The 22,965-nt window shown below is 52.8% G+C and overlaps 1 protein-coding gene and 1 pseudogene across 1 annotated transcript in view; one reads left to right on the top strand and one right to left on the bottom strand.

Annotated features, from left to right (window-relative positions):
• LOC144248828 (uncharacterized) overlaps positions 1-22,965 on the bottom strand; it is a 472,843-nt gene that overhangs the window by 277,606 nt on the left and 172,272 nt on the right. The window lies entirely within an intron of this gene.
• LOC144248822 (olfactory receptor 14J1-like) lies at positions 9,980-10,911 on the top strand (annotated as a pseudogene).

A 22,965-nucleotide genomic window follows, 5' to 3' on the forward strand; every position in this document is an offset into this window, starting at 1 on the left:
AATCTCCCGGAAGCAGAGAGAAGATCAGGGAAGGAGAGAAAACCAAACCCAGAAATGCTGAGGCAGGGAGAGTTTATAGATGTCCAGAGGATCCCCTCCAGTGCAGCCCCTCCCTCTGAACAAGCCCCCTCCCTCCTGTGCCCCAGCCAAGCCTCTGCCCTCAGGGCCGGGGCTCCAAGGCGTGCAGCCCCTCCTGTGCAGGCAGAGCTGCAGCAGAGCCGTGGGGCAGCTCTGCAGCCCCGGGCCCAGTTCCCTCTGCAGAGCACAGGGCTGGGAGCAGCTGCCCGGCACTGGGGGCTCTGGCAGGGGCACAGCTGGCTCAGGGTGACACAGCTGTCCCCAGTGCCCGGCTCTGGGCAGTGCTGGCAGTGCAGCCAGGGAAGGAGCTGCACCTCCCTTCATCCAGTGCCATCAGAAGGACACTTGGAAGTGTCCCTGAGATTTCAGTCCAAGCTGGGAGCTTCAATCCAGGGTGCAAACCTGTCCTAGAGCATCTTTGAGTCATAAGATGGATGGGGAAAGGCAGAACTGTTGTGACCCTGAAAATGCTGCTGGGTTGGTGAAATGAGCAATGTGAGTCCTTGGCTACAAATGCGGAGCTGAGCTGCGGTGGATCCATCTGCTCTTACCTTTACCTGAGGGTTTGTAAGAGAAACATGGGAGTGTGACCATCCTTCATGTGAGAAAAATGAAAGCCAAGCGAAGCTCCAAACAGAATGAATAATCATCTCCTCTCAGTCTCCACTCATCATCTTTCCTCAGAAAACTCACTGTATTCATCAATGAGATGGAGATATGCTGAGGGTTTCTGATATCCAGGAATACCAGGAGAAACATGGAGGCAGCATAAAAAGAAAACCACAAAACTCTCAAATACAGAAGTGTATACATCTGTGTTACAGAGGAGGGTGTATGGGAAATGGTGTTAACTTTAATTACAGGCATCTCCTCTAACCCTTCACTGTCCCTTTCTCCATGAGCAGGTGCCCATGTGCAGCCACAGCAAATGTCCAACAGCAGCTCCATCAGCCACTTCCTCCTGCTGGCACTGGCAGACACGCGGCAGCTGCAGCTCCTGCACTTCTGCCTCTTCCTGGGCATCTCCCTGGCTGCCCTCCTGGGCAACGGCCTCATCATCAGCGCCGTAGCCTGCGGCCACCACCTGCACACGCCCATGTTCTTCTTCCTGCTCAACCTGGCCCTCAGCGACCTGGGCTCCATCTGCACCACTGCCCCAAAGCCATGCACAATTCCCTCTGGGACACCAGCACCATCTCCTACACAGGATGTGCTGCACAGCTCTTTTTCTTTCTGTTCTTCATTGGATCAGAGTATTTTCTCCGGACCATCATGTGCTACGACCGCTGCGTGTCCATCTGCAAACCCCTGCACTACGGGACCCTCCTGGGCAGCAGAGCTTGTGCCCACATGGCAGCAGCTGCCTGGGCCAGTGCCTTTCTCAATGCTCTCAAGCACACAGCCAATACATTTTCCCTGCCCCTGTGCCATGGCAATGCCCTGGGCCAATTCTTCTGTGATATCCCACAGATCCTCAAGCTCTCCTGCTCCAATTCCCACCTCAGGGAACTTGGGCTTCTTGTGGTTACTAGCAGTTTATCATTTTGTTGTTTTGTGTTCATTGTTTTCTCCTATGTACAGATTGTCAGGGCTGTGCTGAGGATCCCTTCTGAGCAGGGACGGCACAAAGCCTTTTCCACCTGCCTCCCTCACCTGGCTGTAGTCTCTCTCTTTGTCAGCACTGCAGAATTTGCTCACCTGAAGCCCGACTCGATGTCCTCCCCATCCCTGGATCTGGCCCTGTCAGTTCTGCGCGATGAAATCCTGCTCAGCGTGGACAACTGAGCCCTTGAAGGACTTAGTGTCAGGTCAAGGCTTGCTTTCCCTCCCAAAGCCTTCCCTTGGCAGCCTTGGGCAGGGGATTCATCCTCCCTCGTCCTTCCCACAGACCTGCTCGGAACCACTCCATGGGCACTTTCCATTCTCTGTGTCCATCCTCAAGTGCAGTGCCAACCTGGGTCAGTCCTGGCCCTGTCCTGAGCTCCCAGGAGCTCACAGGCTGAGATGGCAACGCTCAGCCACACCAGGGCCCTGCCCATGCCAGCAGCACCCCCACAAGCAGCAGCGGCAGCAGCAGCAGCAGCAGCAGCAGCAGCAGCAGCAGCTCAGTCGCCTCTCAGCTGTTGGTGCCCCTGCACTGCAGCCCCTCCCGCTAGCAGCAACGTTCCCTCATGGCCTTGGAGACAGTCCTGAATCCATCCATGGGGTCACAGAGCCATGGAATCCCAGAGTACCAGGTTCCTGGAATCTTAGAGTCATTGAATCCTGAGAACCACACTCAGAGGAGGAGGAGGAAGAGGAGGAGGACGAGGAGGAGGACAAGGAGGATGAGGAGGAGGAGGACAAGGAGGATGAGGAGGAGGAGGAGGAGGAGGACAAGGAAGAGGAGAAGGAGGAGGAGGCGGAGGAGGATGAAGAGGAGGTGGAAGATGAGGAGGAGGAATAGGAGGAGGAAGTGAGAGAACGAGGACAAGGAGGATGATGAGGAGGATGAGAAGGAGGAGGAGAACGAAAAGGAGAAGAAGGATGAGGAGGACGAGGACGAGAAGGAGGAGGATGAGGATGAGGAAAAGGATGAAGATGAGGAGGACAAGGAGGACGAGGATGAGGAGGATGAGGAGGATGAGGAGGAGAAGGAAGATGAACAGGAGGAGGAGGAGGACAAGGAGGAGAATAAAGAAAAGGAGGAGGACAAGGATGAGGAGGACCACGAAGAGAAGGACGGGGAGGATGAGGATGAGCAGAATGGGGAGGACGAGGAGGAAAATGAGGAGGAAGATGAGGAGGAGGAGAAGGAGGAGAATGAGGAGGAAGAGGAAGAGGAAGAGGAAGAGGAAGAGGAAGAGGAAGAGGAAGAGGAAGAGGAAGAGGAAGAGGAAGATGAGGAGGAGGAGAAAGAGGAGAATGAGGATGAAGAGGAGGACGATGAGAAGGAGGGGGATATGGATGAGGAGGATAAGGAGGAGGAGGATGAGGAGGAGGACGAAAATGAGAAAAAGGACAAGGATGAGGAGGACAAGGAAGACAAGGAGGACAAAGAGGAGAAGGAGGAATAGGAGGAGGAAGAGGATGAGAATGAGGATGTGGAGGAAGATGAGGAGGAAGATAAGGATGAGAAGGACAAGGAGGAGGAGGAGGAGGGGGAGGACTAGGACGACAAGGAGGACAAGGAGGACGAGGAGGAGGAGGAGGAGAATGAGGATGAGGACGAGGACGAGGACGAGGACGAGGATGAGGATGAGGATGAGGATGAGGACGAGGATGGGAACAAGAAGGAGGAAGATGAAGAGGATAAAGAGGAGGAGGAGGCGGAGAAGGGGTTGTTAAAAGAGCAGTTAAAGAATGAGGAGCTGGGAACCTTTCCCCATGGAGAACCCATCTCCCAGATGTGCTCCATGCCCTTAACAATGGCCCCTGGGGAAATGGAAACCCCCTGGCTGTGCACGGCTGCTCCCAGTGTGCAAATACAGCCCTGGGCAGTGAGACTGGGACTGCCTGGGAAATTGTTCTGGGTGTGATGGCCCTGGCAGGGCCTGCCCAGAGGCTGCAGGGCTGGACCTTCATCCACTGGAATTAGTCAGGATAATTCAGAAGAAAATGAGAGTTAAAAATGCAGGAACAGGAATCCAGATTCCTCCAGGACACTTTGGTTTGGTAACTGCTCTCTGGAGCTTGGCCTTGCAAAGTGCTCATGTAATGGGAGGAGGAACTGATGCAGATTATCAAGGGGAAAATGAAGTAATTTGGTTAAAGAATAGTGAACAAGATTGTATTATTCAAACCCATGACAGGGTAGCACAATTATTGATATTGTCAGGGTTTAAAACAATTGGGAAAAAAGTAGATCCACCTCAAATCACTGCTGTTGGTGGAGATAAAGGGTTTGGATCCAGCAGTGCTAATATTGGGGCCAGAGTGTGGCTCCAGAGGCCAAAGGGCCTCCCGAGGCAGCTGAAGAACAGCTCCTGGGAAGGACAGCAGTGTTTGAATCCTGAAACCTGGTCAGGAACAATAAGAATGTGTCCCTGCAGTCAAGTGCTCTGTGTGAGAACAGGTAGATATTACAGGAGTTTGTTTTACACATCCTGCCAGACCAAATCCCCCTGTTTGCCCCAGTGAAAACTCGTGACCTGGACTCCATCTAGGATGGAGACAGGGCCAGACTCTTGTACTGACCAAGGCCTTGAAGGCCTTGAAGGCCTTTTAATAAATACCTGCTTTATTCCTTTAACACTGCCTAGGTCTGTTCTAGGCAGCCTCTCAAGGCATCACCACCAAACCAAGGGAACACGGACGAGGTCTGTCTGTCTGGGCCTCCTGGGGACCACCTGGCCACCTTGGCATGTCCAGGGCTGCTTCTCATCTGCCCTGAAGCCCTGGGGCTCTGGGATTTCCTTCCTATGGGAGAGAACTCTCCTTCTCCTCCATGGGCCATGGCCAAAACTGGGATTCCACCTCCAAAACTCTGTACATCCAAGGATTTCTCCCAAGTGAAAGCTGCCAGGACAGACAGGTCTGGCTGCCCTTGGCCTCTTGGGAGCTGTGTCTCATCTGCTTTAGAAACACTGGGGCTGGTGCTTTCCTTCTAATGGAAAAGAACCTTCTTTCTTCTCAAGGTGTCTGTGGTCAAAGTGGAGATTCCATCTCACAAATTCCATATATCCAAGGATTCCTCCAAGACAAAAGCTGCCAGGACAAAGAGGTCTGTTTGTCTGAGCCTCCCAGGAGCCACCTCTTTCTTCTTCTGCCTTTGAAATGCTTGGGCTCTGTGCTTTCCTTCCTATGGAAAGGAACTGACTTTCTTATCTATTCAGGAAATGGCTAAAACTGGGATTCCACCTCTAAAATTCCCTATATCCAAGGGTTGTTCCCAGACAAAATCTGCCCGTACCATCAAGTCTGGATGGCTTTGGCCTCTGGTGGCTGCCCCTGCCACACTGGGGCTAGGTTCTCTCCTTCCCATGGAGATTACTGTGACACTGTGGGCACCTCATGGAACCAAGGGGATCATTGTGGCACCACTGGAGCCCATGGAACCAAGGGGCCATGGTGACACCGTGGGGCTTCATGGACCCAGAGACCATTATGACTCTGTGGGGCCTGATGGAACCATGGAGACCATTCTGACCCTTCAGGACCTGGTGTCACCAAGGGGGCATTGTGACACCTCAGGGCCTCCTGGAAGCAAGGGACCATTGGGACACTGTGGGGCCCCATGGGATAGGAGAACATGGACCAGGTCTGGCTGGCTTGGCCTGCCAGGGGCCACCTGACGGGTCTGGCTGATCTTGGAATGTCAAGGCCTTCCCCTCATCAGCTCCTGGAGCAATGGGTCTCAGTGCTCTTCACTGTATGGTAATAACCGTCTGCTATTTCAGATGTCCATTGCCAAAATTGGTAACCTCCCTAAAAAAATTCCTATTTGTAAGGGTATCTCTTAGAACACAATCAGGCAGCTCTGGATGGCCTTTGCCTCTGGTGGTCAACTCTCATCCACCCCTAAAACAGTGGCACTATGTTTCTTCATTCATGTGGAAAAGAACTGGTCTTCATGTCCAGGGACCATGGCCAAAACAAGAATTAGCCACCAAGCTCAGCCGGGCTCACGGAACCATCTGCAGCCCCGGGAGATATTGACTCTGCCAGTGCTGCCATCCTCCCTCCAGTGAGAGAAAAGGACACCGGGCAGGCACACAGAGGAGCAACATGGACACACCGAGGTCAGGGAAGAGGAAGTTGAGTCCCAGGTGGGAGGGATGAGGAGATGCCTTCATCTTGGGGCTGGAATCCTCTGCTAAAGCTGTGGAGAAGGATGTCATTGATACATCAGACTCTCTTTTTGCCTATAAGGCATTGAAAAGTATGGGGAGATGACTTGCTCAGCAAAGGCCTCCATGATAAAGTAAGCAAATGTTGCAGTAGCTGTGATCCCATGAGAAGTTTAAAAGAGAAAGAGAGAAGAGTTATGAGACCCCGTGCCCTCAGGGAGAGAAGAAGACCTCTGTTCCCAGAGATGAAGATGATTTTAGAAATAGAAGGAGAGAACTTTTGCTTTTAACAACTCTTCTTTAAACTAATACCCCATAAACTGACATGGCCCATAAACACAGCTGTGAGAAAGGCTGTGAGAAAATTGGAGGTACTTCACAATTGCAGATTTTTCTGAGCAGCTGCTATTTGTGGAAGCTAAAAGCCATGCGATAACTGTTTTCTTGTGGAGATGCCTCCATAACATAAACAAGAGGAACTTCTCTCCCTAAGTGAACAGAAGAAAGACAATTCTAGAGATGGTAAATTGACTGAAAATATTTGGTTTTTTCTCTTTACATTTTCAGGTTGTCAGGAGAGAGGAAGTGTTCTGAAAGTTTTGTTCTGGTCCTTAATGTTCCTTCTTTTATTTACTGTTAGTAAACTTTTCTTTTTACTCTAAAAGTTTGACCTTTTCATTTCTCCTAATCCTACCTCACAGCAGGAATTGAGTAAGTATATTCTAGTGTGTGCACTGATAATTAGCCAACACTGAACCCACTACACTAGTCGATGCATTAGCCAAGAAATCTCAAATTGGTGAAGCAAAACCAGTAAAGGAATGTTCATGATGAACTGCATTACAACAGTGGCAAATCAAGGCAGAAGCATGGTTTGTCAGGACTTGCTTGATCCTAATAAGCCCCGTGGTGCACTTGGAGCTGAGCCTTGGAACCTCAGGGCCTGAGAGGAGATTGCAAAAAACCTTCCAGAAGTTAAAATCAAGAGGAAAAACCCAAAGTGTCACGAGGTACTAATGGGACTTACTTAGGTCCATCCCCAACACAGGCTCCTCATGGACTCCTTGGAGGAGAGAACTGGAGGCCAGGATGGCACAAAAACTTCTCAGTCTGGAAATGAAAATTCCAAAGTAGCTTACAAAAGTTAAGAGTCTTGAAGTATTCATGAGCCCCACTGAGTGTCAGTACAAAGCTCTCAAGGGACTCCTTAAAGCAGATTATTTGGGCCATGATTGCACAAACCTCCCACAGAGTTTGTATCAAAAGGGAAACACCAAGTACCTTAAAAGAACTGAAGTACCTTGAAGCATTAATGAGCGTTGTTCCTGACAAAGCCTCTCCAGGGACTAATTACAGCAGATAATTGGAGGCCAGGATTGCAGAAACCTCTCAGAGACTCCAAGGCAAAAGGAAAAGCCAAAGTCCTTTGAAAAGCCTGCAGTCTCTGGGAGCATGAAGGAGCCCCCAGGGCCATTCCTGTCCAAGGCTCCCCAGGGACTCCTTCCAGCAGATCCTTGAGGCCACTGGGATGTGGGCCAGGGGGGATGCTGAGGGCAGGACCAGGGGCTGACAGTGCCCAGCCTGGCTGGGGCTGTGCCAGGAGGCCCCAGGGCCTCAGGACAAGGTGTCTCCTCACAGCCCTTGGTGGCACAGACCCTGCTGTGCCCCAGGGCACCAAGACTGGGCTTCTCTTTGTCCCCACCTGGCATCAGTGCCTCCAGTTCTCTGCTCTGCCTGGGGCCTGGGGACACTTTCTCAGTCGTGTCCCTCAGTGGGACCCATTAAAAGTCCAAGAAACTTTGGAGCTGGATTCTGACTTGGAGTTCTGGAGAGGTTTCTGCAGCTCCCTCTCAGGGCCTGATGTTCAGGGCCTGAGCACAAAGCCCCAGAGCGTCATTAAAGTCCTTGTGCTGTGTCTGTGCTGTTGAGCTGGGCCAGGCTCCTGGCACAGAGGGTGATCCTAATAACCAAGCAGAGCTTCAAAAGCACATTTCTCTTGCTGAGCAGCTCTTCTGCCAGCCCAGCAGGGCTGGGGCACTGCCTGCAGCCAGCCCGGGCACAGCACAGAGGCACAGAGAGCTTCAATCAGTCAGGGCTGGGAAGGGGCTGACAAGCGCCTGGGGCAGAATCACTGCCAGCCCTTGGCACAGGAACCTCTGGCTGCAGGACAATGCAGCTGCAGCTCCTGGAGAGATCTCCTAAAGCTGGAACATGCCAATGCCCACAGACCCTGTGAGTGCATTCTCTGCTCATCTCCTGTGCAGAGCAGCCAGGGGTGCCCAGGGCTGTCCTGCAGAGCAGGGTTCTGCAGCCCAGGGCGCTGTGCTGGGCCAGGGACTCTGCTGCCTGCCAGGGACAGCTCTCAGCCGGCCCTGGAGCTGCTCCCAGCGCTGGCCAGGAGCTGTGGGGGGAAGGAGCCACCCTGAGCAGGGCAGGTGCTGCTGCTGAGAGGGGCTGGCTGGGGCAGGACTGCTCCAGCTCCAGACCAGCTCCAGAGGGCACTTCCCAAAGAAGGTAAGCCTGGGTTTGCTGTAAAGGTCAGGAGCTTTCCTGAGAGTGTTTTCAATTTTCTGCTTGGAGAAAGATGATGAAGTTGTGATGATGATAAAAATATTTTTGCTTTTTATATATTTTTCATATATTCACAGTTCTGTAAATTACTGTTACGTAGTTTTAAAATTATAATCCTTAACTAACTCTATTAAACTCTTAAATAACTCTTTTTAACTACTATTATATATTTAATGTATTTATGATCCTTAATTAACTCTAGTATGTTTCCTTACCTTATCTTAGATTTTAGAACTATAACCTGTCTAAATACATTTTTCAAGTGCTATATAATCTTTTTATCAGAGAAAGAACCCACAAGAAGAGTATTTTGGGTTTTGAATGTGAGCAGTGATAAGAAAAACTGGGACAAAGAAGGCCCTGGACTTATTCCAGTGGGTTGAGCCAGGGGTGTGTAACTGGGTACTGAATCTCCCATTGGATGTTCCTGTTCAATATCCTAAATAATCAACATTAACAAATTGTTGAAATCAGGGGCTGGGTGTGCCTCATCCCCACTGGGACACCTGGAAGCTTCCAATAAAGGTCTGGATTTTACTTTACTGTTCTAACACTGTTGCAAAGGTTCTTTATTTCTCTTTTGATTATAGACAACAGGGGAATGAGAGAAGCAGAACAGGACTTGTAGTCCCAGAATCACAGAACATTCTGAGTTGAAAGGGACACACAGGATCATCAAAGGAATGTTCGAACATGTCCAGAGACTCCAGAACTGTGACTTTGGGTGGTCAGTGTCTCTGCTGGGAGCCTCCCAAAGGGCCTTCAGCCACTCCTCAGCCCTGGGCAGCAGCAGCATCACCTCTGCAGGGCCCAGCAGGGCTCTCCTGAGCTGCCTTTGCCCAGCTGCACACAGAGCCTGCCCCAGCCAGGGCCCTGCACACAGGCAGGTTTCTGTAGGGCCGGGCCGAGGGCACACAGGGTGGGATGGGCTCTGTGAGCGCTGGCAGGGACACGGCACCTCTTAGGAGGGGATGTCCAGGCCCAGGGAGATGCCCACGGAAGGAGAGGGGGCTGAGCAGAGCAGTGCTGGGGGAACAAACCCATCCAGCCCCTCACCTTCCCTCAGCCACAGGGAATCCTTTGCCTCTCACATCTCTCAGTGGCAAACTCTAGTGCAGCAGGACTGCTGGGGATTTCTGACCTCAGAGAGCCAAGAATGATGTGTGGGTAGGAAAACAACTCCTAAAACCAACTCTTGCCCTCCTTTAGGTCTGGGAGTGCAGATGGTGTCAAGCCTTTCTTCAATAGGAGTGATTGCCCTGACAAATCCTGAATATCCAGCCTTGTCCCTCTGCCACAGGGCCACAAACCCAGGGCAGCAGGGCAGGGATGGCTCCTCCAGAGCCCCCACGCACAGGCCTGGCTGCTCCTGGCACACTCAGCCAGCACAGCTGGAGCTCAGGCAGGGACCTGGGTGAAGGTTTTCCCAGAGCAGGAACAAGGGTGGGTGAGTCCCAGCAGGACAGGCTGCAGGGAATGGCCCAGGTTTGGCTCCAAGCAGCCTCTCCTGACTTGTCCCTGTCCTTTCTCCATGAACAGGTGCCCATGTGCAGCCACAGCAAATGTCCAACAGCAGCTCCATCAGCCACTTCCTCCTGCTGGCACTGGCAGACACGCGGCAGCTGCAGCTCCTGCACTTCTGCCTCTTCCTGGGCATCTCCCTGGCTGCCCTCCTGGGCAACGGCCTCATCATCAGCGCCGTAGCCTGCGGCCACCACCTGCACACGCCCATGTTCTTCTTCCTGCTCAACCTGGCCCTCAGCGACCTGGGCTCCATCTGCACCACTGTCCCCAAAGCCATGCACAATTCCCTCTGGGACACCACCACCATCTCCTACACAGGATGTGCTGCACAGCTCTTTTTCTTTCTATTCTGTGCAGTAACAGAGATTTCCCTCCTGACCATCATGTGCTATGACCGCTACGTGTCCATCTGCAAACCCCTGCACTACGGGACCCTCCTGGGCAGCAGAGCATGTGCCCACATGGCAGCAGCTGCCTGGGCCAGTGGCTTTCTCTATTCACTGTTGCACACAGTCAATACATTTTCCCTGCCCCTGTGCCATGGCAATGCCCTGGGCCAGTTCTTCTGTGAAATCCCACAGATCCTCAATATCTCATGCTCAAAGTCCTACCTAGGGGAACTTGGACTCCTTGCTTTTAGTGCTGTTTTCTTATTTGGTTGTTTTGTGTTCATTGTTTTCTCCTATGTGCAGATCTTCAGGGCCGTGCTGAGGATCCCCTCTGAGCAGGGACGGCACAAGCCTTTTCCACTTGCCTGCCTCACCTGGCTGTGGTCTCCTTGTTCTTTAGCACTGGCACAGTTGCCTACCTGAGGCCGCCCACCATCTCCTCCCCATCGCTGGATCTGGCCCTGTCAGTTCTGTACTCAGTGGTGCCTCCAGCCCTGAACCCCCTCATCTACAGCCTGAGGAACCAGGAACTCAAGGCTGCAGTGAGGAGACTGATGACTGGATGGTTTCAGAAGCATTAAACTGCTGGCAAATTTCTGTAAATCACATTAAATAAAAGTAATCTTTGATACTTCCTATTAATTTCATTATGGAGGTTATTTTCCACCTTGTTTTAGGTTTTTCAGTTTGTCCACAAAAAAGTATCATTTTTTGTGTCATTTCTCATTTTGTTTCTCTCTGTGAAACCTTCCCTGTGCCCAGAGACATTTTCCATGAGTGGCTGCACTCTTAAAGGCTTTAAAAGAAACTAAAGTGTCTCCCAGCAGAGTTTTCTGCAGAGATGCCCTTTTGTTGCCTTCTCTGGAGCTGCAGCAGCAATGTCTGTGTGCAGAGCTGGGGCAGATCAGGGCTGGCACAGCAGCTGTGCCCAGGAGCAGCAGCACTTGGTGCTGCCAGTGCTGCTCCCGTGGCCCTGCCCCGCTGCCCTGGTGGCCCTGGTGTTGCTGCAGGGCCTGAGTGCTCTCGGGGCCGGGCACAGTCCTGGGGGTGGCAGTGCCGGGGCTGCAGCAGGGACAGGCCATGGGCACTGCTGGGGCAGCGCTGACGCCTCAGGCCAGGGCCTGGGGGCTCCAGGCTCCTTGCCCAGGCTTTCTCAAGAACACGGCCAGGCCAATGCTCAGCACAGAAAACCCCCGTGAGCAGCCCCAGGCTGGCCGTGGGCAGGCTGGGGACAAACAGCATGGCTGGTGCTCTGCAAGGGCCCTGGGGGAGACGGGAAGGAGCAGCAGAGCAGGGGCTGATCCATCCCCAGTGTGCTGCACAGCCCAGGGCAGCATCCCAGAGCATCCTCATGGAGCTGCCAACAACATCCCCCCTCTGCAGCCCTGGCCTCTCCCCCAGCTCACAGAGGTGCCGCATCCTTGCAGGCACAGACATGGCAGCACTGGCTCAGCAGCCCCTGTTTGCATTGCACACAGCAGGCGGGAGCACCCCCATGCTGGTGCAGTGGGGACATGAACCTGAGGCAGCACAAATGCCATCAGCCCTTGGGGCCAGGAAGGGCTGGGGGACACCAGGGAAACCACTCAGCTTTGTCCTGGCCTCTGCAGTCAGCCAGAAAGTTTGTTCCCATCAGCTGGGAGTTTTCTGTCCCACTGCAGATGCTGCTGCTCAGAGCCAAGGCTGTCTGGCAGCTATCCCCAAACTGCCCTGAACATTTCCTTGGCTTCACCTTTGATTTCTTTACTCTTCCTGCCACAGATTTCTTCCTCTTGCACACCCCTGTTCCCTCCCCTGCACACAGCCCATCCCTGTTTGCCCTTTCCTCTCTGGCCCCACTCCCCATTGCAGTTCCTGACTTGGCACCATGGGAACGTCCCTTGGGGAGCAGGATCATCCCACAAGTGCTGCAGGAATTGTCTGCAGGCTCCTGCAGTGCCTGGTGCTGCTGCCTTGCCAGAGGCACCCCAGGCCAGGGGGGCACATCTGGGCTGCTGTGTCTGGCTGTGGGGCTCCCTGTTCTGGGCAGTGAGGAGGAGCTGTAGAGGCTCTGCAGGACTGACAGGATGGGCTTTGAGGCTGTGAGGAGAAGCTGAGGGACCTGGACTGGTGGAGCTTCTGAAGAGGAGGCCCAGGGCTCCTCCTGCAACTGCTGCAAGGGTGGTTTCAGGGAATCACAGAATCCGTAAGGTTGGAAAAGACCTTGGAGGTCATCAAGTCCAACCTGTGCCCTGACACTGTCTTGTCTCTTCTGAGCCTCCTCTTCACCAGGATCAACAACCCTGGCTCCCTCAGCCACTCCTCACAGCACCTGTGTTCCAGACCCCTCACCAACCTTCTTGCCCTTCTCTGCATACAGTCCAGCCTCTCCATAAATTGAAGAGGCTTCCTTAATTGGGGACCCAGAACTGGACACAGCACTCGAGGTGCTGCCCAACCAGTTCCCAGCACAGGGGAAGAATCACTGCCCTGCTCCTGCTGGCCACACCATTCCTGATTCAGGCCAGGAGCCATTGGACTTCTTGGCCCCTGGGCACTCTGCTGGCTCATGTCCAGCCTGCTGTCCATCAGTCCCTGCAGGTCCCTTTCTGCCTGACTGCTGTCCAGCCCCTCTGTCCCCAGCCTGTAGTGCTGCAGGGGTTGTTGTGGCCAAAGTGCAGGACCCGGCACTTGGACTTATTAAACCTCACCTTGTTGGATTTGGGCCCTGGATCCAGCCTGTGCAGGTTCCTCTGCAGAGCCCTCCCACCCTCCAGCAGATCCAGACTCCCAGCCAGCTTGGTGTCACCAGAGTTCCATGAGTCCCCAGAGTGTTCCAATGGTCTCCATGATTCCATGAGCCCTCCCAGTGTCACAATGTCCCTTTGGTTCCATGGGACCCCTTGGTGTCACAAAGTCCCTTGGATCCTTGGGCCCTGCAGTGTCACTATGTCACCGTGGTCCCCCAAGGCCCTGCAGTGTCACAGTGGATCCTTGGTTCCATGAGGTCTGGCAGGCAGCAATGCTCTCCTTGGTCCCACAGTGTCACAATGGCCTCTTGGTTCCAAGGGCCACCACAGTGTCAAGCATGTTTCCTGCATTCCGTGAGTTCCTGAGGGGCAGCACTGGCCCCTTGGTTCCCTGAGGTCACAATGGCCCCATCATGACATGAGGTCCTGCTCTGTCACAAAGCTCTGCAGGGTTCCACAAGGCCCTGCAGGGGCACAGTGGCCTCTTGGTTCCATGAGGCCTCAGAGTGCCACAATGAATTCCTTGGTGCTGCAGTGTCCTGGAATCTGACACTCCCTAAATTGGGGACCCCAGAACTGGACCCAGCACTCGAGGTGCTGCCCAACCAGTGCCCAGCACAGGTGAAATAAGGATGAAAAATAAAAACCCCACAATTCCAATAAAGATTTGTAAGGAATGGTATGTTTATTTACAGTGCTGGACACATGTAGGGACTCATTGCCCTTCAGTGGACATGCGCACCCCTGAGAAGTCCCAAACCTTTTTTATTACCCTTAATTAATTTCCATAGGCATAGAATTTCACAATAGGTTCATGCATATTCATTTTGATGATTTCATGTTGCACTTAGAGCTAGTTGCACTTGTTTCTGTCAGAAAGTACAGAAAGAACTCCTGGGTCACTCTGCGTGGTCTGTTTAAAGGCCCAAGGAGTCTTTCTTATCTCTTTTTAGTGTGGAAATTTGCATTCTTTCTCTTTAGCTGGGGCAACTTTCCTAGTGCTGCAGTTACCAGACTAAACAGCATATTTCACTCATGTTAGCAAGCTCAAAGCAGCACATTTCACCGAAATCCAAATGGATTTCTACCCTGTTAAATTTTCACTCTTTCTCGCAGGGGAAGAATCACTGCCCTGGTCCTGCTGGCCACAACATTCCTGATCCATAGGAGTGCCAGGGGTTGGATGAGGGAAATGGGGGAGGTAGGGACAAAGTGTTATTGATTGTCAGCCATGAAGGATCATGATTTTCATATGTATTCAGATTGCATAACAAGGTGCTGGGGGTCAATATCAATTGGATATTGCTGATATCAAGATATAAATAGGAAAAGAAAAGTTAAAAGGGCAAAACATTTCTCTCTGCATTGTTTTCAATATAGTCTATCCACTTTGAAGACACTTCTGAAATCTGGTCCTGTCCTGACTGGGCCAAGGGCTACAGCATGAGCGATCTCCTGCTTGATCTGGGTGAAAGCTTGTTGCTGCTCAGGGCCCCAGTGGAAATTGGTTTTTTTTGTGGGCGACCAGGTAGGGAGGGCTCAAAATCTGGCCATACTTGAGAATGTGCATTCTCCGAAAACCTATGGCACCTAGGAAAGCTTGTGTTTCCTTCTTGGTGCTGGGTAGAGACATCCCAGTGATCTTATTGATGACCTCAGTTGGAATCTGACTCTGTCCATCTCGCCACTTTACCCCAGGAACTGGATCTCTCAGGCAGGACCCTTGACTTTGCTCTTCTTGATGGCGAAGCTTCCAGCAGAATCTGGATGATCCTCTCTCCTTTCTCAAACACTTCCATTGCCGTGTTCCCCCACACAATGATGCTACTGATGCATTGCAGGTGTTCTGGAGCCTCACCCTTTTCCAGTGAAGCCTGGATCAGTCCATGGCAGATGGTGGGGCTGTGTTTCCACCCCTGGGACAGTCGGTTCCAGGTGTACTGCACACACCTCCAGGTGAAAGCAAACTGAGGCCTGCATTCTGCTGCCAGAGAAATGAAAAAAAACGCGTTAGCAATGTCATCAGTGGCGTACCACTTTGCTGCCTTGGACTCCAGCTCGTGCTGGAGTTCCAGCATGTCCAGCACAGCAGCGCTCAGCAGTGGAGTCACTTCATTCAAGCCACAATAGTCCACAGTCAATCTCCATTCTCCATCAGACATGTGCACAGGCCAGATGGGGCTGTGGAAGGGTGAGTGGGCCTTACTGACCACCCCTTGGCTCTCCAGCTCACGGATCATTCTGTGGATGGGGATCACGGCATCCCGATTCGTTCAATACTGCCAGCTGTGCACTGTCGAGGTGGCAATTGGTACTTGTTGCTCTTCCACCCTCAGGAGTCCTACTGCAGATGGGTTCTCTGACAGTCCAGGCAAGGTGTTCAACAGCTTAATGTCCTCTGCCTCTGCAGCAGCTATGCCAAAAGCCCACCTGAGTCCCTTTGGGTCTCTGTAACAGCCGTTCTGGAGGAAGTCTATGCCCAGAACACACGGGGCCTCTGGGCCGGTCACAATGGATGTTTCTGCTGCTCATTCCCAGCCAGGCTCACCTCGGCTCCCACCAGGGTCAATTGCTGCGATCCCCCTGTCACCCCGGCAATGGAAACAGGTTCTGCCCCACATGTCCCGATGGCATTGGGGTACACTGTGCACCAGTATCAGCTAAGGCTTTATATTTTTGTGGCTCTGATGTGCCAGGCCATCGGATCCACACCATCCAGAAGATCCAGTTTTCCAGTGCTTCTCCCTGGCTAGAGACAGGGCCCCTCTAACCCTGGTTATTGTTTCTTTCCTAGGCATACATGGTAGAGGTATTTTAAAGGTGATCTGACAAATCACTTTACTGGAATTCCCTCCGTCAGTGCTTCCCTCCTTGAGCCGACACACCCACGCTGCCAGGACAGAAGTGGGTTTCCCATCCCACCTTCCCATGTCTTCCCCATGGTCACGCAGAAAGAACTCCAGGCCAGCCCGTGGGGCGTACCCTCTCTCTCTGGCTGGGGAACGTTGGGCTCTGACTTTGGGGCCTGTGACTCGCACTGGGGCAATGTGGGAACTGTTCCTCCTCACCTCCTCCCTCATCTCCCTCATCTCCTCTTTGAGTTCCTTGCCCACAGCAGAGCCATGAGCCTGCACTGGGCCATGGATCATACTCTCACAATTTCTCAGCTGCTGGCAGCAGAGCCCACTGTCTCTCGGCTGTTATCGGCATTAATCGTGGCAATGAAGGTGGTGTACTGAGATGGCCCCAGCCTTGCCAGACTCCACAGCATTTGCCCTGTGCCCCTGACCTTGTTGGGGTCATTATCATGCTGTCCATCCCTCCCAAAGAGTACCTCCAATGCTGCCACTTCCCTCAGCTGTTGGTCCCTTCCTCAAGGGTTTTCCATCACGTTCTGTGCTGGTGCTCCTGCATTCTCACCCTGTGGACAAACCTCTCTCTGGCACTCATTAAAATCCGCTCCCAGACGGAAAGGGACCCTGGCTCCCTTACAAAAATCTGATTCATACCTGAGTCCTGGGTCAAGGGTCCCAAATTCCTTGCCTCACCACTATCCAGCTGGACACCTGTATCCATGAGGTCTCAGACTTGAAGCAGTCAGGTTGTATAAGCCTCACGTCTCCGTCGTACAATGTCCTTGTGCAGGTTACGGAGACTTTTGTACATCAGGGACTTGGTGATGATCGCAACCTTTGGTTCCCCTGTGGGTTGTAAGGGCCTTCCCTTATCTGGGTGCTCTGATTCCATCTTAGACCTCCTTGTTTCTACAGGGGCAACTGCTGCTGGCTGTGGCTGCCTTTGTGGTTCAGCTGGAACCTGGACAGTTGTAACATCTGTGGGTTCCACTGCTGCCCCATCAGACTCTCCTTTTTCGAGGCAGGGGGAGGGCTTCTCACCAGCTGGGGAAATGCACTCCTTCAGCATCTCCTGCATCTCCCTCACCAGACCCCCACCCAGTCTGGGTGGTTCATATCTGGGGAGGCTGTGGGGCAGGGTCAGGCTCTGGGGCAGCAGCATCCCTGGTCTCTGGGGCCGTGTCAGGTTCTGGGCTGGGTGTCAGGGTGGTTTTCCAGGTTAATCTTCCCTTGTCTCTCAGTGCCAAATAGAACAGGGCTAACAGCAACACAGCCCCTGTATGAGATCATTGGTATTTGGAGTGGATCTGAGCCCTTCACAAACTGGTGGGGCAAACCCAAAGAGATGGTTAAAGGCTTGGGAGAAAATTTCCCCTGGTGTCATTTCCTCACAGTAGGTGCCATTATTAAAGTAACCCCAAAAGCACACAGTTAGTGTGTGACAGCTGTGAATCCATGTGCCTGCTTCCCAGAGGAAGTTAAAGATCCTGAATTCTTCCCCTTATTCACCCATAAAACAAACAGGAGAACAGCCACAGCAGCCTTGGCTGTAGGAGCCATGTTTAGATCAGGGCCTGCAAATGGAGAAATGCAGCCACGGTTCCGTGCCACCCAAACCAGGGCAGGCTGGAGCACAGGGTGCTGCTGAACGAGGTTTCTGTGGCAGCACACAAAAATTGGATTACTCAAGAACTGTTATTCCCTTTTTTGTTCCTGTGCCCTCGAGCTGCACATTGGATGCCAAAATCTGTCTTGGTTCGCAAAGACAGGAGTCTGCTAAGGAAGGCAGGAGCCTCCCCTGAAATGGGGAAAAAAAATGTAGAACCCCTCCCTCTGAATTGCTATAAATTTGAAGTTAAGGGCGACTCTCAGGCAAAAATATGGGAGCAGGAATAATAGTTCTTTATTAGGGAAGAAAATTAAAAGATAAAATAAACAATGCAGCGAACCAACCTCAAAGAGACAGCAATTGAATACATCTTGCCTTGCAATCTAGGACAACAACTTATTCAGCAGGAATCACATCCATTTACCACATGCCCCTTATCCCCCAGATATTGCCCACCTGGGACTGACATCCAAAAACATTTTTAAAAAATTATGCATTTTTTTCATAATTAAAATTTAGTTAAATTTTAATTAAAGGAATTATATTAATTAATTTTATCTTAATAACAATTACAATTTTACTTGGTTATGCATAAAACCATTATTCAATATTTTATTATTTCATTTTAATGCTTATATATAAAAAATCTCTGTATGTGTTTTGCAACCAAAAACTTATTGGTCATTGGTTCTAAGTAAGACAATTCTCTTCATTAATTCATTGACCACAATTGGCTATAGATTTTGCCCTCTTTATTCCAATTTTCTTTATGTTTATTATTTTTATCATCATTTTTATCATTTTCACAGACAGGGTAAAAGCGGCCACTTTGCGCCCACGGAGACATTTCTGGGGCACATTTGGGGCAGTTTTGTGTCTGGGGAGGGAATTCAGAGAGAACTTGAGGGTCTGGGGGCCCCTGGGGGAGCCGGGCGGGCGCTTGGAGGGGCACTCAGGGATCCTGAGGGGCAGTTCGGGGTCCGGGGGAGCACTCGGGGGTCCGGGGCCCTGGAGGTCAGCGAGGGGAATTTGGGGCCCTTCGGGGTCCGGGGGAGCACTCGGGGGAGCTTGGGGAGATTTAACCGGGTTCCTCAGGGCGCAGGGCGCGGCAGGAATTTTAGGCGCAGAACTGTGTTCTGAGGGGCTCTGGGGCCGCGGGGGATGAGAGGAGAGGAATTCCCAGAAGTGGCTGTACCGGGCACCTGTGGGGCTGGGAGCACTCAGGGGATCCGAGGACGCTTTTGGGGGGTCCCGAATGGGCGCTGAGGGCACTTGGGGATCCCGGAGGGTCTGGGGGGCACTGATGGGACAGATGGGGGCGGTACCGGGGTTCTGTGGAGCGCGGGGCATGACGGGCGTTGTAGTCCCGGCTTTAATGGGGCTCTATGGGGCTGCGGTGCATGATGGGAGATGTAGACAAAAGGAAAGATGGCGCTGACTCTAGGCACCGCCCCCAGAGCTATGATCCCTGGTACTGATTGGTTGGAAGATGTGATGGGCGGGAGCCTCGACCAATGGGAGTTGGTGGGAGCGGGACCAGCCCATTCAACCCCTCCAGTCCCTCCCAGCACAGTCCAGTTTATCCCCAGTACAGCCCAGTACAGCCCCACTGCCCCTCCAATCCCTCCCAGCAAAGCCCAGTTCATCCCCAGTACAGCCCCAGTGCTCCTCCAGTCCCTCCCAGCACAGCCCAGTTCATCCCCAGTACAACCCAGTGCAGCCCCAGTGCCCCTCCAGGCCCTCCCAGTAGACCCCACTCCCTCCCAATACACCTGAGTTCATTCCCAGACCCTCCCAGTTCCTCCCAATGTCATCCACAATATGCCCCAGTGTTGCCCAGTCTTCCCCACAATGTCCCTAGTTTGTCCCAGTATCCCCCAGTTTCACTCCCAGTATGTCCCAGTGTGTCCCAGTGTACCCCCATAGTCCATCCCAGCCCACCCAGATTCCCTCTCAGTGTTCCTCATGTTCCCAGGCTGTCCCAGACCCCAACAGTTTCACTCCCAGTATGTCCGAGTGTACCCCACAGCATTCCCAGTGTTCCCCAGTATGTCCCAGTCCTCCCCAGTGTTTCCAAGGACAGTTTAATTTCTCAGGGCTGCCGTGGCAGCCAAACCCAGCAGTGGGGTCAGTGCAGTGCCCATGGCCACAGCCCCTTGCAGTGCCCAGTGCAGCTGGGGCTGATGATCCACCCTCACAGCTGGCCCAGGGCAGGTCTGGAGTGGTTTTGGTGGCGCCTTGGGCTGCCACACACCTGAGGAGGGTGTCTGTTTTCATGGGAAACTCAGGGGTTTTAGATTACTCCAAACATAGAAAAAGGGAAAGCCCCTCTTAGGCTGGGTGCAGCCAGCTCTGCGAGCACAGCAGGTCCCAGGTGAGTGAGGACAGGCAGGATGGGCTGGGGCAATGTGGAGCAAGGTTGTCCATGCTGGGCCAGAGCTCAGGGCACAGCTTCTCTGAGCAGGCCAGAGCTCCTGAGGGGAGACCCTGGCTCAATATCAAGCACAGAATGCTGAATAGCCTCTGATCTAAAGAGAAATGTAATAAAATACACCCTTTAAAACAGGAATGTGTATTTCTTACAAGCACTTTGAAATCTTTCTCCACAACTGGAATAGGAAAACTTTATTGACCCTCTCAGGGCTTTGGTGTTGTTTGCATCAGACTCAGTCCCTGAGAGTGTCTTCAAAAAACTTCTCAAGAACTCAAAGTTAAATTAAAACTCCAAAGTTTCTTGAAGTTTTAATGGGTCCCACTGAGGACACAACTTAGAAAGTGTCCCCAGGCTCCAGTCAGAGAAGAACACTGGAGACACTGATGACAGCTGGGGACAAGCAAGGGAAAGGTGTCTCTGGTGCTGAGCAAACCTGGATGTGTTTCAGGAATGCAAAGGGCCCAGGCCTGAGCCCCAGCCCCTGGCAAGGCAGATCCTGTCCCTCCGTCATTGCTCAGGGCTCTTCCCGGGATGGGCACTGGCATGTGGGGATGTGCAGTGCCAAGGGCAGGACCATGGGGCGGCCCCTGCCAGGCTGCTGAGCAGGGACAAGGAGGCACTGAGGCCCCAGGGCTGCAAGGGTCACTTGTCCCCTGGTGGCTCAGGCCCAGGGCCAGCAGCCATGGCCAAAGGGCTGCACAGGTTGGCTCTGTCAGGGCCTTGCAGCTGCTGCACATCCCTGAGCCCTCTGCAGCCCAGGCTGTCCCACGGTGTCCCTGCCCTGCGCCTCTGTCCCTGCAGGCTGTCGTCACCCCCGGCTGCCCCACCTCGCTGGCCCTTCCTTTGCTGGCAGCTCTGCCTCCTGCTGCCCCTGCCTGGCCACACAAAGCCTTGGGCTGCTCCAGGCTTCTGCTGGGGATGTGTTGCACCACAGCCCTGCCCTGGGAGGGAAATTCCTCTCCTCATGTGTCCAGTCTGAACTTCCCCAGCTGCATTTGTGGCATAATTTCTCTCCCTGCCTGATTCCCACTATGGAGAAAAGCTCCACCATTTCGGAATCCACCTTTCAAGCCCTGCCAGGCCACTCCTGATCTGTCCTCAGTCTCTTCACAACTGAGCCCAGGCACATCAGCCTCCATACATGGGTTATGTTCTTGAGGCCTGCAAAACCCAGCTCGGGAGATCTCTGGGTCCTGTCCAAGGTGTTTGCAAAGGAAAACCTTCTGCTCATATCACCAGAGGCCAAGGCCAGGCAAAACTGTCTGTCCTGGCAGCTTTTGTCTGGGAGCAATGCAAGGATAGATGGAATTTTGGTGGCCACATTCCAGTTCCTGCCATGGCCCCTGGACAAGAGGGTCAGTTCTTTTCTGCAGGAAGGAAGGCACAGAGCCCCAGTGCTTCTGAGGCAACTGAGATGCGACCATCAGAGGCCAAGGCCAGCCAGAGCTGGCAGGTTTTTTTCTGGAAGATACCCTTGCATACAGGAAATTTTTTAGGGGAAGTACCAATTTTGTCCATGGGTGTCAAAAAAGAGGGACAGTTCTTTTCCACAGCAAGGAAAGCAGGAAGCCCCAGTGGTTCATGGGCAGATGAGAAGCAGCCCTTGACATTCCAAGATCAGCCAGACCTGTCAGGTGGCCCCTGGGAGGCCAAGCCTGCCAGACCTGTTCCCTGTTCCCCTCATTCCATGGAGCCTGGTCCCTTGTTTCCAGAAGGCCCTGAGGTGTCACAATGCCCCCTTGGTGACACGAGGCCCTGAAGGGTCGGAATGGTCTCCATGGTTCCACAAGGCCCCACAGAGTCATGGTGGTCTCTGGGTTCCATGGAGCCCCACGGTGTCACCATGGCCCCAAAGTCCCAATGGACTCCATGGTTCCACCAGGTCCTCACCGTGCCACCATGCTCCGCACAGGAAGGGAACAACCCAGCCCCAGTGCTGCAGGGGCAGATGAGCCACAGCCACCAGAGGCCAAGAGCAGCCAGATCAGATGGTGCTGGCAGATTTTGTCCTTGGATATAGGGAATTTTAGAGGTGGAATGCCAGTTTCAGACCTGGCTGCCTGGAGGTGAAGGACGGTTCTTTTCCATAGGAAGGCAAGGACGGAACACTGGTGTTTCAGGGGCAGATGAAAGATGACCATCAGAGGCCAAGGGCAGCCAGACCTCTCCGTTGTGGTATTTTTTTCTCTGAAAGCAACCATTGGATATAAGGAATCTGGGAGGTGGAACCCCAATTTCGGCCATTTCTGCATTGTTAAGAAGGACGGTTCTTTTGCATAGGAAGGAAAGCCCAGAGCCCCCGTATTGCAGGGGCAGAAGCAGAGAGAGAAGGCTCCTGGGAGGCCGGGCCATTCAGACCTGTTTGTCCTGGCAGCTTTTGTCACTGAGAAATCCTTGGACCTAGGGAATTCTGGAGGAGGATTCCAAACTTTGGCCATGGGCATCTGGTCGAGATGGATGGTTTTTCCCATAGGAAAGAGAAGCGTGGAGCCCAGGTGTTTTGGAAGAAGATGAGAGGTGGTCACCATAGGCCAAGAGAGCCAGACCTGTCTCTCCTGGCACCTTTCATCTGGGGGAAATCCTGGGATATTCAGAATTTTGAAGGTGGAATCTCAGTTCTGGCCATGGGCACCTGGGCAGGAAGAAGAGTTCTTTTCATCAGAAAGGAAAGCACAAAGCCCCAGTGTTTCAAAGGCAGATAAGAATCAGCTCTTTGGAGACCAAGGCCAGCCAGACTTGTCTCTCCTGGAAGCTTTCACCTGGGAGAAATCCCTGGATATAGGGAATCCTGGAGGCGGATTCCCAACTTTGGCCATGGGTGCCTGAATGTGAAAGGTGCTTTTTTCCCATTAGAAAGAAAAGCACAGGGTCCCAGTGTTTCACAGGAAGATGAGAGGTGGCCCCTGGGTGCCCAAGCCAGCCAGGTCTGTCTGTCGTGGCAGATTTCATCTGGGAACAATCTTTGCATAGAAGCAAACTAAGAAGAGGAATCCAGATTTTGGCCATGG

The sequence above is a fragment of the Lonchura striata genome, unplaced genomic scaffold (assembly GCF_046129695.1).
Source record: "Lonchura striata isolate bLonStr1 unplaced genomic scaffold, bLonStr1.mat Scaffold_92, whole genome shotgun sequence".
NCBI classification, from domain to species: Eukaryota; Metazoa; Chordata; class Aves; order Passeriformes; family Estrildidae; genus Lonchura; species Lonchura striata.